The sequence below is a fragment of the Macrobrachium rosenbergii genome, chromosome 1 (genome assembly GCF_040412425.1).
Source record: "Macrobrachium rosenbergii isolate ZJJX-2024 chromosome 1, ASM4041242v1, whole genome shotgun sequence".
NCBI lineage: Eukaryota > Metazoa > Arthropoda > Malacostraca > Decapoda > Palaemonidae > Macrobrachium > Macrobrachium rosenbergii.
Genome location: NC_089741.1, coordinates 35,196,226 through 35,211,225, shown reverse-complemented (window position 1 = coordinate 35,211,225; position 15,000 = coordinate 35,196,226). Strand labels below are relative to the sequence as shown.

Below are 15,000 nucleotides of genomic sequence, written 5' to 3'. Positions count from 1 at the left end.
TGACAGCTGGAATTATTAGAAGAAACATAAAAAGTTAAAAATGAACAGAGACTGAAGAATCGTCACGTTACAAATGAGAAGGTTTGTTGCCTTAAATGTTGACAAAATTATCATTTTTAAGACGTTGAAATCTCATTGTATGACCTAATATTAAATTAATTACCTTAAAAATATGAATAAGTAACTATCTTAAAACGCGGAAATTTATCATGTGACCAAATTAAAAAGATTTCGAAGTGGTAAAATTAATCATCTTAAAACGCGGAAATTTATCATGCGACCAAATAAAAAAAAAAAATTTCTTGAAAACTGTCAAAATTAATCATCGTAAAACGCGGAAATTTATCATGACCAAATTAAAAAATTTTTGAAAACTGTCAAAATTAATCATCTTAAAACGCGGAAATTATCATGTGACCAAATTAAAAGATTCTGTAAATGGTAAAATTAATCCTAAAAAGCGGAAATTTATCATCACGTGACCAAATAAAAAGCCTCTATAAAATTGTAAAAGGAATCATCTTAAAAGCGGAAATTTATCATACGACCAAATAAAAAATTTCTATAAAATTGTAAAATCAATCTTCTTAAAAGTGGAATTTATCATCACGACCAAATAAAAAAATTTCTATAAAATTTGTAAAATCAATTTCTTAAAAAGCGGAAATTTATCATCACGTGACCAAATAAAAAATTTCTATAAAAAATTGTAAAAATCAATCTTCTTAAAAAGCGGAGTTATCATGCGACCAAATTTAAGACATGGTTTTTATGAAAATTGCAATTGAGGGAATCAGAGAGAAAAGTAACGCCCAAAAATGTTGACCAAATCTGAAAGTAGTTGCCTGAAAGTCGAGAGTCATCATACGGCCGAATGGGGAGAAGGCAGTCTTTAATACGGACAGGAAAACTGTCATTTGGACGGAGAGAGTCGTTAGACAGACTGACGAATTTGAAAAAGGGAGAATTGTACTGAGAGAAGAAAAAATTCGGAATGTTCTTCAGAGAGTCCCGCTTCTGGTGATCACTGGCTTGATGGCCTTCCGTCTGTGAGGCTGCTGAGTGGAAGGGCATCTTCCCCCCTCTCCCTCCTCTCCCTCCCCTCCCCTCCCCCTCCCCTCCTCCCCTCCTCCCTCTCCTCCTCCTCCTCCTCCCCTCCTCCTCCTCCCTCCCTCCTCCTCCTCCCTCCTTCCTTCCTCCCTCTCTTTCCTCCTCCTCTCCCCCTCTCTCCCCCTCCTCCCTACCCTCTCTTTTTCCTCTCCTCCTCCTCCTCCTCCTCCTCCTCCTCCTCCCCTCCTCCTCCTCCTCCTCCTCCTCCTCTCTCTTCCTCCTCCTCCTCCTCCTCCTCTTCCTCCTCCTCCTCTTCCTCCTCCTCTTCCTCCCTCCTTCTTCCAGGCCCTTTGGCAAGTCAAGCCAACCTGATGAATTGATTCGTGATGATGATGATCTTGAATTAGTGATCATAAAAGAAATCCTGTGAAATTATGAAGGACATTTGTGAGAGGAATTCTACCTGGGGCCATGTGAATACTCTCTCTCTCTCTCTCTCTCTCTCTCTCTCTCTCTCTCTCTCTCTCTCTCTCTCTCTCTCTCTCTCTCTCTCTCTCCTCAAGTCTAATTTTTGTGGTCTCTGTCCCTCGTTTGCCGTTTTAAGAAATAAGTCGTTTTATTCAGCAAAGGCCGTTGGGATAGGGTAACTCCAACGCCCTTTTTCTAGCCCAGGGTCTGGAAGAGATCGAAAAAAAGGGAGAAGAAAGGGAGGGACAGACCCAGCTGTAAAGGCGTTACAAAAGTCAAGGAACGTGAAGCAGGAGAAAGTTCCCAAATCTTAGGAGTAGGGAAGGAAAAATGAGTCACTTTTATTTTTATCCTTTGTTATTTTTATCCTTTTTTTATATTTTCATCCTCGGTGTTCGCTTACCACTTCCGTGACGAGCGAGATGAGTCAGGCTTGGGAGACAAAGAATTTCCAAGGAGGTAGGAACTTGGTGGAGAGAGAGAGATACTATTCAAGAGACTTCATCTTCATTACATTTCATCAGTATACATCCCCCTTTCTCCCCATAGGGGTTAATCTCCATCGGTGCACCCTCATGCTGCAAAACCCTTTCATTCTCTTTACTGTACCTCCACTCATGTTCTCATTCTTCCATCTTACTGTCCTCAGCCCTCTCCCCTAACAATTGATTCGTAGTGCAACTGTTGGAGGTTTTCTCCTGTTACACCTTTAAACCTTTAATGGCAATTTCTTTCGGCGCTGAATGACTTCATCTCAAGTCCCAGCGCTGGCCTTTGGCCTAAATTCTACATTTCTCCTATTCTGTACCCCCTTCCTAGGTTAATCTATTATCTGTCATGTTGCATGGAAACGCTCTTGCACAAGATCGTGAAAAGAGTCCAGGTAGAAGAAACCTTGGGGTATTAGTATTCGCATCATGGGACGTAGAGAAAACGCCCCATCTTCAGCCCCCTGTATTTGAGGGGAGAACTCTGGCAGACGTTTCCCGGAAGGAGTCTGATGTGAAAGTTCGGTAAATGAGTCTTTGATCGAGGAGAACTTCCAGGCGGCGTCTGAGTCTGCTGAGAGAGAGAGAGAGAGAGAGAGAGAGAAAGAGCTTTGAGTCTGAAAGTAGTAAAGTAGTTTGTTGTTGGTGTTGTAGGAGAAGGCAAGACGAGGTACATGGCAAATGGATGGTTGGGTGAGGGGGGGCGGGGTTTAGGAGGTGGAACTCCACCAGAACTCCACCCCAGATGAATATTCCAATCTGCGCGAGGCCATTCAGAATGGAGTCTTTTCAGTGACAGGTTTTACAAGTCATACGGAGGGAGAGATAGGCTCTCTGTCTCCATTTCCATGCATCTGAGCTGAAATAGGGAATCAAAGAAAGGAAGAAGAAGAAGAAGAAAAGAAGCATAAGACTGGGTCCCTGTGAAAAGGGAGGCTGTGTGTATTGGTGTAGAAGGGCGTCAATAGTCTCGGAAAATACAGCCAACTTCTTTCTCCATTCTAACCTGAAAGGTGACTGCGGCGGGACAGAGATCATTTTGTGTGAAGAATAAACGAGAATTAAAACGAGTACACTGCAAGATCCCTCTGCCAAGACAGCGCTGAGCTGTTACTGTGCTTGTGTCAAGATTTTCTGAAGAAGTTCCTGTCTTACTTCATTGCTGCCTTATAGTCTTCGAAAACATTACTGTTACCCATTGCCCCCTTTTAGTCTTCGAAAATGTTCTGCAAGACGCTTGGTCATTTACATTATCAGCCCAAGAGATTGCAGCAGGATTCTCTCTTACGGTTGAATTACGCCAAAAATATAGCGAGAATAAAGTTCCTATGCCTGTTTTTTTCTTATTTTTTGCAGCATTTCATGTAAGTTTTATTTGATTTAATTATTATTTTAGATTTATTATAACGCATTTATTTCTTTTTTACTCTCTGTCAAATACTTATTGTGGAAAATTTTATCCTCAATAATAATAATAATAATAATAATATTAATGGTAAGAATTTTGGCCAATGATTTCATTATATATATAATATATATATATATATATATATATATATATATATATATATATATATATATATATATATATATATATATATATATATATATATATATATATATATATATATATATATATATATATATATATATATATATATATATATATTGGCATTGTAGATTTTTTCCATTTGAGTGACTCATGTCATTATAAGATTTTTCATAATAATAATAATAATAATAATGGCAATAATAATAATAACTACTGTATATACACAAATACCTCCTCTCAGATGCATAGTAGTCGCCCTCCTCAGATGTTCCAGTAGACCTTCTGAGAGCCTCCACTTGTTCAGCAGGCGACAGAGCCCTCTTTGGCCTTCCCATTCATATGCAAATTCCTCTACTCCACAAATCATCTCCTTCACGTCCCCATCCGGCTGAAAAAGCCACGGTGGCGTAATCGCGTTTACAGAATTGAGTAGGAGGAACAGAAGTATTTGTAGTAAGGGATTTCACGTCAGAAACTAAATATATTCGCGTCAGAAACTAAATGTAGTCTGCCAAGAAACTTAATACATTCAGGTGATTTTTTTCTTATTGAGGGATGGAACCTTTTGCCAAGTTGAATTCAAAAAGATTAAGTAGCACCAGTACGAAAGATTCTTAAAACAAGACAATCTGATAGAAAGTGAAAGGCAGGTGTCCACTGTCTCGCTGGGAGTCAGAATACCGATAACTGAATGGCTACAGTTGTGAGAATTGTAACGAGAAAAACAAGCATATTCGCATGAGAAACAGAATATACTCAGGTCACTTCTCAAAAACAGGATGCCCGATAGAGCTGAAATTGATGTGCCAACTATTGGGCACGTGAAACACTTAATACGTGTGTTACTGCAGTTTCATAATGATTCTTTCAATGCTTTATTTAGGATCCCATTTGCAGATCTGCAAAATCAATAGTAAGGCAAGGAAAACTCGCAGTATCTGCCATTTTTCAGTTTTGTATTTCTCCTGATACTGCAAAATACTGCTGTCCTAAAATGGACGAGACCGCAGTCTGCAAAAAGACAAAACTGTGACAAATGGTAGATACTGCAGCTTCCCTTGCCTTACTACTGATTTTGCAGATACACTGCAAATGGGATCCCCTAAATAAAGTATTGAAGAATCATTCTGAAACCGCAGAAACTTGTGTATTAAGTGCTTCCAGGAGCCTAGAAGTTGGTATATCTCAATTTCTGGAAAATTTCCAGATACTGCAGTTTTCCATTTTAGGTCAGAATAGATAACTGAATGACTACACTTTTGAGAATCGCAGGACTTAAAGTTTGGAAGTGAGACTGGTTTGCATTTTTCCAAGCTTTAGAATCTAGAATTATTAATTAAACGTTTTATCAAATGAACACTTGAACATTCTCGACCGCCTGGAGTTAAAAGCTTTTAGTGAGAAGTAGGGACTGTCGTATAAAGCCGGGTGCCAAGAGAAGGGAATGCAAAACGAAAACATTGAGCAGCATGAACAGTCCTCACCATTTGCAATCATAGGTTAACAAATGGAAGGATTTATTTAACTCTGCCCTTTACCGAGTTGTTTCATTATTTTAGTTTTCTGAGAAGAAAACTATTGTGCCGGCTTTGCTCACTGTCAGCCTCAGATCTTGAAAACCACTGAGGCCAGAGGGCTGCAAATTGATATGTTGATCATCCACCCTCCAGTCATCAAACATACCAAATTGCAGCCCTCTAGCCCCAGTAGTTTGATTTTAGTTAAGGTTGTGTAGCCATAATCGTGCTTCTTTCAACGTTATAGGCTAGGCCACCACCTGACTGTGGTTAAAGCTTCACTGGCTGCGGCTCATGTAGCATTTTACGGAGACCACCGAAAGATAGATATGTTTTCGGTTGCCTTGATTGTACGCTGTAGCGGCTGTACAGGAAACTCATTGCGCTTAGTAACTTACGCATTTTTGTTTTTTTTTTTATTTAAATTTTATTTCGCCATTTTTATTAGTAAGAACATGTTTTTTCAATAGTTATCTGATACAAGTTAACAATTGAGACAGATTCATGCATGATGTTAATTGAGATTTAATTCCAGGGAATTTGACTCTAAGAGGAGCGCATCTACCGTATATCTACTGTAATTCTTAAAAACATACATGCCTAATTCCCTAGCTGCAACTCCTTTCATTCCCTTTACTGCACCTCCGTTCATATTCTCTTTCGTCCAACTGATTTTCCACCCCTCTGACATTTGTTGCATAGTGCAACTGCTTTCAGGTTTACTTCCTGTTGAACCTTTCAGACCTTTCTACTCTCAGTTTCCGTTTCAGCGCTGGATAGCCTCATGGGACCCAGCGCTTGGCATTCGGCTTAAATTCTCCAGTCTATTCCATATCCCCATTTTATAGATCTAGATACATGCTGAAATGAATATTTAAATATAATAATAATACGTGACGGACAGACACACGGACACGCATTCGGGAAGAAGCAACCGAGGCAAAGCCTTCGCGAGAGATAAAGATAAAGATAAAGATAAAATAAGATAAAAAAAAAGAGATGAAAAAAAATAATAATGACGGATTTCCCAACAGTCATCATCCCATTTAACGCCGGCCGTATCCCCCACCCCTCTCCCCACCCCTCTCCCCCTCCTCTCCCCTCCCCACCCACGTGTCGTGGTGACGTCCTATTCTTTTCCTCTCCTTCTTGTCCTGTAGGAGGAGAGAGAGAGAGAGAGAGAGAGAGGACGGACGGACGGACGGAAAGTGGAAGCATAAATCATTCGGCGAAGGCGGCGGGAGACTTGATCGCGGAGTCATAAGATACGAGCTTACGGCCCCAGCGTCATAATCCCCCTCTCTCTCTCTCCTCCTCCTCCTCCTCCTCCTCCTCCTCCTCCTCCTCCTCCTCCTCCTCCTCTTCTTCTCCGAGACCAGGCTCGGGTGAAAAAATAAAATAATGAGAATGGAAATAACACGCACGGGAATGTAGATAACGAAAGATGAAATGAGAGGAATAAACCTGGAGAAAAAAGGATATGAATAAAAGTATATATATATATATATATATATATATATATATATATATATATATATATATATATATATATATATATATATATATAGCCTGGAGTACAAGTGCTTGTATTTGGACTTGAGTACAAAATTTTCAGTAACTGTACTTGTACTTCGGAATTTGAAAGTCAGTGTACTTGTGCTTGTGTTAGTACTTGGGCAAAAAGTACTTTTCAAGTATAGTACAGTAATGATTATGCGTTATATATATTATGTGTATATGTGTATATATGTAATGTGTATGCATATATTTGTGTGTATATGTAACAGTAATAATTATGCATTATATATATGTGTGTATGTATGTAAATGTATATATATGTGTGTATGTAATATGTATGTATATATTTGTGTATATAATGTATGTATGAATACTTGTAAGTGTGAAATTACTTACACACACATAATAAACCCCAATCATTCTCTTGACAGGAACCCCAAATTAGAAATAAAATAAATAACGGCAGTTTTTTAATCTTAAAAGGCAAATAAGATCTTTGACCGCTTAATGAGGTGTTCCTTTCCGAGACGCGAGTTCCCCGGGCTCTATCAGCCTTCACTTTTACTGAAGGGCGTCGAGAGGATCAACAAATGCCTTTGGTAATCATTTCCGGTGAAAGATGGTCTGAAGAGGAGGAGGAGGAGGAGGCATCAGGAGTACTTGAGGTTATTCTGAACTTGAATAAAAAAAAAAATGACGCCGAGTAGAACCTTATTCGTTTCTTGGTCTCCCAAGAAGGGTCTTAATCAGTCGTCCCCGTAGGGGGGGTAGCGCCGTCTGTACACCTCGTGCGGTGCACTGTAGGCGTTACTTGAGGTTCTTTGCAGCGTCCCTTCCTTAGCTCCATAGCTGCATCCACTTTCATTCCTTTTACTGTACCTCCGTTCATATTCTTTCTTTCTTTCGTCTTACTTTCCTGATTTGAGGTTCTTTGCAGCGTCCCATCCTGAGCCTCCTAGCTGCAACCACTTTCATTCCTTTTACTGTACCTCCGCTCATAGTCTTTCTTTCATCTGACTTTCCTGAACCCTCTCTTGACAGTGTTTCGTAGTGCAACTGCAAAAGGCTTTCCTCCCGTGACACCTTTCAAACCCTTTGACTCTCAATTTCCTTTCAGCCCTGAACGACCTCGCAAATCCCAGCGCTTGGCCTTTGGCCTAAATTCTAAATCCTGGCTGTCTTAATCAGTCGCTTCTTTCCTTCTCTGACATCTGCGTTTTATGTTGCCCTTTCTGTCCTTCATTAGCTCCCTGTGGTCCTCAGTTATTTCATGTTGTCATCATCTTGGTCCGCTAGCGGATCCAGAAAAATTTTATGGGGGCTGGCCACCAATTTTCATATTACAGGTATACATATATATGTATACTGTATATGATATATATATGTGTATATATATGTATATATATAATTGTTTTTTCTCAATTTTATTTCTATAATAGATTTTAAATTTTTTCCATTTTTATATTTCGTATTTATGTTATTATTACCTAAGTCTTCAATATTATTATTTTGTCTTTATTTTTCATGCGGGGGACGTGCCCAGGTGCCCCTCACCCCTGGATCCGCTAGTGTCTTGATCTTGACTGACAGTGCCCTTCATACAATCTCTGCCCTGTTTCTTATTTACTAAATATCAGCTTTATTTAAAGACTTGACCTCTGGACGGCAATACTGAAGGCTTATCTTAGATTATGAATATCTTATACTATGAATTGTGAATGGTTTCCTCCCAGTAGGGACACGATTATCTCGTCGAGTACCTCCCGTTTTGATGGTGTACATTTTGACGGTGCAGTGAACGCTCATGTACCTATACCGTCCAAAAAAAAAAAGACGGTAGCAGGAGAAAGCTGAGACGGTTAATAAGCAGATACATGATGCGCAAGTTGTATTTTATACACCTCAAAATAAGTCAAGGTCACTCATGTTTGGGTCAGGTAATAAGGGCAGTCAGGGGTTCCTTCCTTTATCAGATAACATACTGAAAACTGACGATGGAAGAATGAAAATTGATAGTACTTATACCAATAACCATAGTCTTAACTGAAGTTCTTAGCAGCCGCTGCCTGGTTCCCCCAGGTCATGGCCTGGGCACTGATTATATGTGTACACTTTGGTCTCTTAAGATGATGCGCGCCATTGCAGTTTAGCCACCTTTAAAAGCATTTATTAGGTTCTCCTTTGTTACCCATAGTGTCAAGTATCCTGCAAGAACATTTGGGTGTAATTTTGTCTGTGTTTTTCCTTCAAACATTGTGATACCTCAGTTGAAGCACTTGACGCGTATTTCAGCATTTCATTGGTTTTAATTTTAAGTTTGTTTATCAAATTTCTTTTCAGTCCCAGTTAGCCTGAAAGCCAGCTTTGCAGTTCGTACTTATTCGTTGCATATCCTTAAATATAACCTGCAGTAGTATTATGTATCTTCACATTTCAACCTTTAACATTATGTATTTTCATATTTTCATAATTTCTCTCTCTGTCGACAGGTGCGGGGTGAGGTACAGCTGTACTATGGGTGAACATTGGCGGTCAGGATGGCCAGGCGTGAGGGTCATGGGCCTGCACTCCCACCTCCACCACCACCTCCTCCTCCACCTCCTCCTCCTCCTCCTCCTCCCAGCATGGGCATTATCACGCTGCTAGTCCTCCTAGGCCTCCTCTCCTCAGGTGAGTTGACTGCGCGGTCAAAAGTTTTGTTTCTGGTAGGAAATTTGACCTAGATTTATATCCTGCAGCACTGATAGGTCCAAAAGGTAAGGAAAGGCCCAGTAGGTTTTATTCTGGGGGTCCAGAATGTAAGGACAGGATCTTTGGGGGTCCAGAATATAAGGAAGGACCCAATAGGTTTTATTCTGGGGGTCCAGAATGTAAGGAAGTGATCTCTGGGGGTCCAGAATGAAAGGAAGGACCTAATAAGTTTTATTCTGGGGTCCAGAATGTAAGGAAGGATCTTTGGGGTCCAGAATATAAGGAAGGCCCTAATAAGTTTTATTCTGGAGGTCCAGAATATAAGGAAAGGATCTTTGGGGGTCCAGAATATAAGGAAAGGATCTTTTGGGGTCCAGAATATAAGGAAAAGGATCTTTGGGGTCCAGAATATAAGGAGAGTATCTTTGGGGGTCCAAATATAAGGAAAGGATCTTCGTGGGTCCAGAATATAAGGAAGGCTCTAATAAGTTTTATTCTGGGGATCCAGAATATAAGGACAGGATCTTTGGGGTCAGAATATAAGGAAGGACCCAATAGGTTTTATTCTGGGGGTCCAGAATATAAGGAAAGGATCTTTGGGGTCCAGAATATAAGGAAAGTATCTGTAGGTGTCCAAAATATAAGGACAGGATCTTTGTGGGTCCAAAAGAAAAGGAAGGACCCAATAGGTTTTCTTCTGGAGGTCCAGAATTTTAGGAAAGTATCTTTGGGGGTCCAGAATATAAGGAAAGTATCTTTGGGGTCCAGAATATAAGGAAAGTATCTTTAGGTGTCCAAAATATAAGGACAGGATCTTTGTGGGTCCAAAAGAAAAGGAAGGACCCAATAGGTTTTCTTCTGGAGGTCCAGAATTTTAGGAAAGTATCTTTGGGGGTCCAGAATATAAGGAAAGTATCTTTGGGGGTCCAGACTGTAAGGAAAGTATCTTTGGGGGTCCAGACTATAAGGAAAGTATCTTTGGGGGCCCAGACTATAAGGAAAGTATCTTTGGGGGTCCAGACTATAAGGAAAGTATCTTTGGGGGTCCAGAATATAAGGAAAGTATCTTTGGGGGTCCAGACTATAAGGAAAGTATCTTTGGGGGTCCAGACTATAAGGAAAGTATCTTTGGGGAATATAAGTCCAGACTATAAGAAAGTATCTTTGGGGGTCCAGAATATAAGGAAAGTATCTTTGGGGTCCAGACTATAAGGAAAGTATCTTTGGGGGTCCAGAATATAAGGCTATAAAAGTATCTTTGGGGGTCCAGACTATAAGGAAAGTATCTTTGGGGGTCCAGACTATAAGGAAAGTATCTTTGGGGGTCCAGACTATAAGGAAAGTATCTTTGGGGGTCCAGACTATAAGGAAAGGTATTTGGGGTCCAGATTATAAGGGAGGGCCTAATAAGTTTTAATTTGGGGATCCTTAGTATAAGGAAGGACCTGATAAGTTAATTTTTTTTGGCGGGGGGTGGGGGCGCTGAGGGTTTGCTGGAAGTGGTCACTTGTCACCAATCCTTGTTGCCATGTTGAAGTGGAAGGGATTAGGAGAGAGAAAGGTGAGAAAACGTGACAATTATTATTATTATTATTATTATTATTATTATTATTATTATTATTATTATTATTATTATTATTATTCAAAAGATGAACCCTTCTCATATGGAACAGGCCCACAAACGGGACCATTGGCTTGAAATTCAAGAAGCTTCCAAAGAGTTTTATGGTGTTTATTAGAAAGAAATAACAGAAAAAAAGTGTGCCTTAGTTTTACCAGACCACTGAGCTGATTAACCGCTCTCCTTGAAGGGAAATACAGAAAGAGGGGATCTTTTATTAAACCAAGAAAGAAATAACCAAACAAATTATACACCTGTCATTTTGAATTGTTTCTGATGTAAGCAGTCAATTTTTATCATAATAGCAATACTACGATGAAAATATAAGTGCTTTGGAAAGTTACATTTACACGAGTCTGTATCAAGAACCTGCCGAGAGATATTCAAGCAAGTAAAGTGCTTATGTTCTGCATATTAATAAGTTTAGGTGACTAACTTGGCCTTGCCTTAACTTAGCTCTTTTGCTTGTTTACTTTTTCATGTATTTTTGCTTAGCCCGAATCTTATAGTATCAGGTCTGTGTCTTTGGCGAAATTCCCTTGCTTTGTACCGCCAGGAGGTGGTTTCAGTCTTGATGTTAAACTTCCCCGTAACTTTCTTGGCAATAAACATCCCTATTGTATTAGCCCAGTTGTTCTTTAGGATCTGTGTCGGTTCCCGTACTTTGAAATATTCAGAGGAAAGAAGAGTATGCGAATATTTGGCAGTATTTTCAGTATTCAGAAGTCTTATGAATTCATACGAGAGAGAGAGAGAGAGAGAGAGAGAGAGAGAGAGAGAGAGAGAGAGAGAGAGACTTCCAATTTACAGCACGAAATAGAATTCCCTCAAGAGGTAACGGGTGACAATGCGGTGGAAATATTAGTTGTTATTGTGCCTAGATTAGAAAGGGTGGCGGCAGGTATGTTTGCACCGACAGAAATGTTGTTGGTGGTGTCGCACCTACCTGTTCCTCTTGTACCTCTCCTTTCTTTTCTCCTTCTCTTCCTTCTCTTCTCTCTATTAAAATTTCATATTTTTATTCTTTTGCTGCCGCGCTTCTCCATGTTTAGAATTAAGGGTACATCTTGACTTTATATATGTGAATTTATATCAATTTTCCCCCGTACTCATTTTTACCCTTTGTAGTCGTGGTGCTGGAAGAGTGTAGCCTTCCGGTTTTTCAACCAGTCTTTATTGATGTGGTTGCTAGCCCCACGCCATATTTCTTGGCCTCAGGAGACGCTGGTACCTTAGTGGAATGGTGAGCAAGTAGGCCGGAGTTGAGGCATTGACTAGCAAATGTTAGCCGACAGCGAGAGCGAGGTAGAGAAAGTTCCTGGGAATCTGATCTGTGAAAACATGTGCTCCAAGATGGCCTTCATTGTTGGGAAGATGTGGATTTTGCATGTGTTCTTTTGATAGAGAAAAGTCAGAGAAACAATTTGTTAGTTTGTTTTAATACAGAGTCGATGGAAGGCGATGACTGCAACGATTAGATGAAACTGGCTGGAGGTCTATCTGTTCATTGTCTGCTTGAAGTGAAAGTGACAATAAAAGTTAACTGAAGTTGCAGCTGAAGGGTTTCTAAAGGAGATGAGATGCTGGTATGGGTATAGTTATAGTTCTGGTGGCTGGCCAGGGCGTGTAAGGTATATGACCCTGTTGGCGAGAGGGAAAACGTGCGTAATGGGAAGGGAATAAAGAGCTCTTAGGGTATGACATTACTGAGCGTGCCTTGGGAAGTGTGTGGTTGGGGTTCGATCAAGAAGGCAACACACATTTTAGAATAAAGAAATAGGTGTATAGTTCAAGTGTGTGATAAGAAACAGCCGTGAGAGTATTTTGAAAGTAAAGGGGAAACGCCGTATGTGACATATATGGAGCTGAATGTTGTATGCGTTTATCTCTTTTCGTTAGATCGAGCCAAACATGCTCAAGGGTCTGTTTATATTTGGCAGTGATTAACCTAAGCCTTGGTAAACTGACCTTTATGGAGTTACGATGCTAAAATTTCTCGTAAATGTCAAAGCGGGCCCTGGACGGACAAACATAACCTTTCCCTCTCACGAAAATCACTGTGAGCCATTTTCCCAAAAACGCCCGGGATTAGATTTCATTGTGCTGTGTATTTGCGCGCTGAATAAAAGAATGATTAAAGGGACCTTGCTCTTTGCTCTTTTCAAGCAAATGGGCGGCGTTCATGCAAGGCATAATGCTTTTTCCTGTGTGCTTGAGTGCACTGGAATGGAAATCATTGGCGTGCATTCTTTTCGAATATTCACGTCTGCTTTGGATTCTGATGATGCGCCGTGCTGGCTTTTCTTGGCCTGAGAACGAGGTTCCCCTCTTCTCGGGAATCTTCATTGGAATTGGGAATAGTCTTTGGTTTTGTTAAGGTTCTCCGATGTCCCCCTCGCCATGATCTTGAATAATGATTGCGCCGTTTGATATGGAAGTTGGGAAAGATTGTGGGACATGTTTCTCTCTCTCTCTCTCTCTCTCTCTCTCTCTCTCTCTCTCTCTCTCTCTGTACCCCGCACTACCAGGAAAGGGGATTGGCAGTGCCACTCTTAGGAACCTGCTGTTACAGTGGGATACAGCAAAAACAGCATCCCCTTCCTTCTCTTCACAGCAGATTCAGATGCTGTCATTGCTCTATATATATATATATATATATATATATATATATATATATATATATATATATATATATATATATATATATATATATATATATATATATATATATATATATATATATATATATATATATATATATATATATATATATCATACATACATACATACATACATATATATATATGCACCATCAGCACAGCCAGCCAGGGTTACAGCTATAGCAATGACAGCATCTAAACCTGCTGTGAAGAGAGAGAGGAAGCTGTATCTTGCTGTATCCCATTGTAACTGCAGGCCCCTAAGAGTCCCACTGCCAATCCCTTTTAGCTGGTAGTTGCCTAACCCCGCCTTCACTGAACTACAGAGAGAGAGAGAGAGAGAGAGAGAGAAGAGATAAAGCAACGTTTATCCATTTACATAAGGTTTAAAACTCTGCCACTTTAGTTTATAGGCGTTTGTACCCCTCTCATTTTTTTAAAGTAACGGACAACAGAGGGCAGTTTTTTGTTTTTACAACTTTAGAAATGTTTTTGATTTTGTTCCCTCATCAACCTTTTAGATGAGGCTTGACCTTTGAAAATGTCGATGTTCCTCTCATCAATACTTTTGAGACGCCAAGACCAGTGACTCGGTCACATCTTTGAAAAGACTGACAGTGATCAGCTCCTCTGTTGAGACACGAAGCCAGATTTGAGAACGCTGTTTCACTTTATCGATTTGCCAAGTCACTGTGCTTGTTCATCTGGACCTGTTCAGACTGAATGTGCTCTCAGTTTCAATGAGGTGAGCAATTTCAGAGCTGAGACCTGTATGGGGATAGCTCGTTTCAGAGCACCTCGTTTCACAGGTGCACTGTGGCATCACTGAATGGCTCCAGTTTCAAAATCTCTTTCTGCAATGTGCTCTCTTTCAATTTCAGAGCTCTCTAACATTACTGTTTGCCTATTCAAATTCTCTTTTTCAATTCTCTCTGAATCTCCTTTCAAAGTTGTTTCTCTCAGTAAATTGCGAATGTTCTCAGTTTCAATTTCAGAGCTGAATGTGCTCTCAGTTTCAATTTCAGAGCTGTGCTCTCAGTTTCAATTTCAGAGCTGTTGCTCTCAGTTTCAATTTCAGAGCTGAATGTGCTCTCAGTTTCAATTTCAGAGCTGAATGTGCTCTCAGTTTCAATTTCAGAGCTGAATGTGCTCTCAGTTTCAATTTCAGAGCTGAATGTGCTCTCAGTTTCAATTTCAGAGCTGAATGTGCTCTCAGTTTCAATTTCAGAGCTGAATGTGCAGTTTCAGCTGAATGTACTCTCAGTTTCCATTTCAGAGCTGAATGTACTCTCAGTTTCAATTTCAGAGCTGAATGATCTCTCCTTCAGGTCCCAGTGTTTGGGACCTTCGGCCTAAATTCTGTATTCCATTCCAGCAATACTGAGGTGTACTGTCGACTCCAGACCTTCGTTGTAGCAATTCAAATGTGCTCTCA

The 15,000-nt window shown here is 40.1% G+C and overlaps 1 pseudogene; it reads left to right on the top strand.

The window, feature by feature from the left end:
• Positions 1-15,000, top strand: part of LOC136849140 (protein turtle-like) — a 553,559-nt pseudogene that overhangs the window by 436,045 nt on the left and 102,514 nt on the right.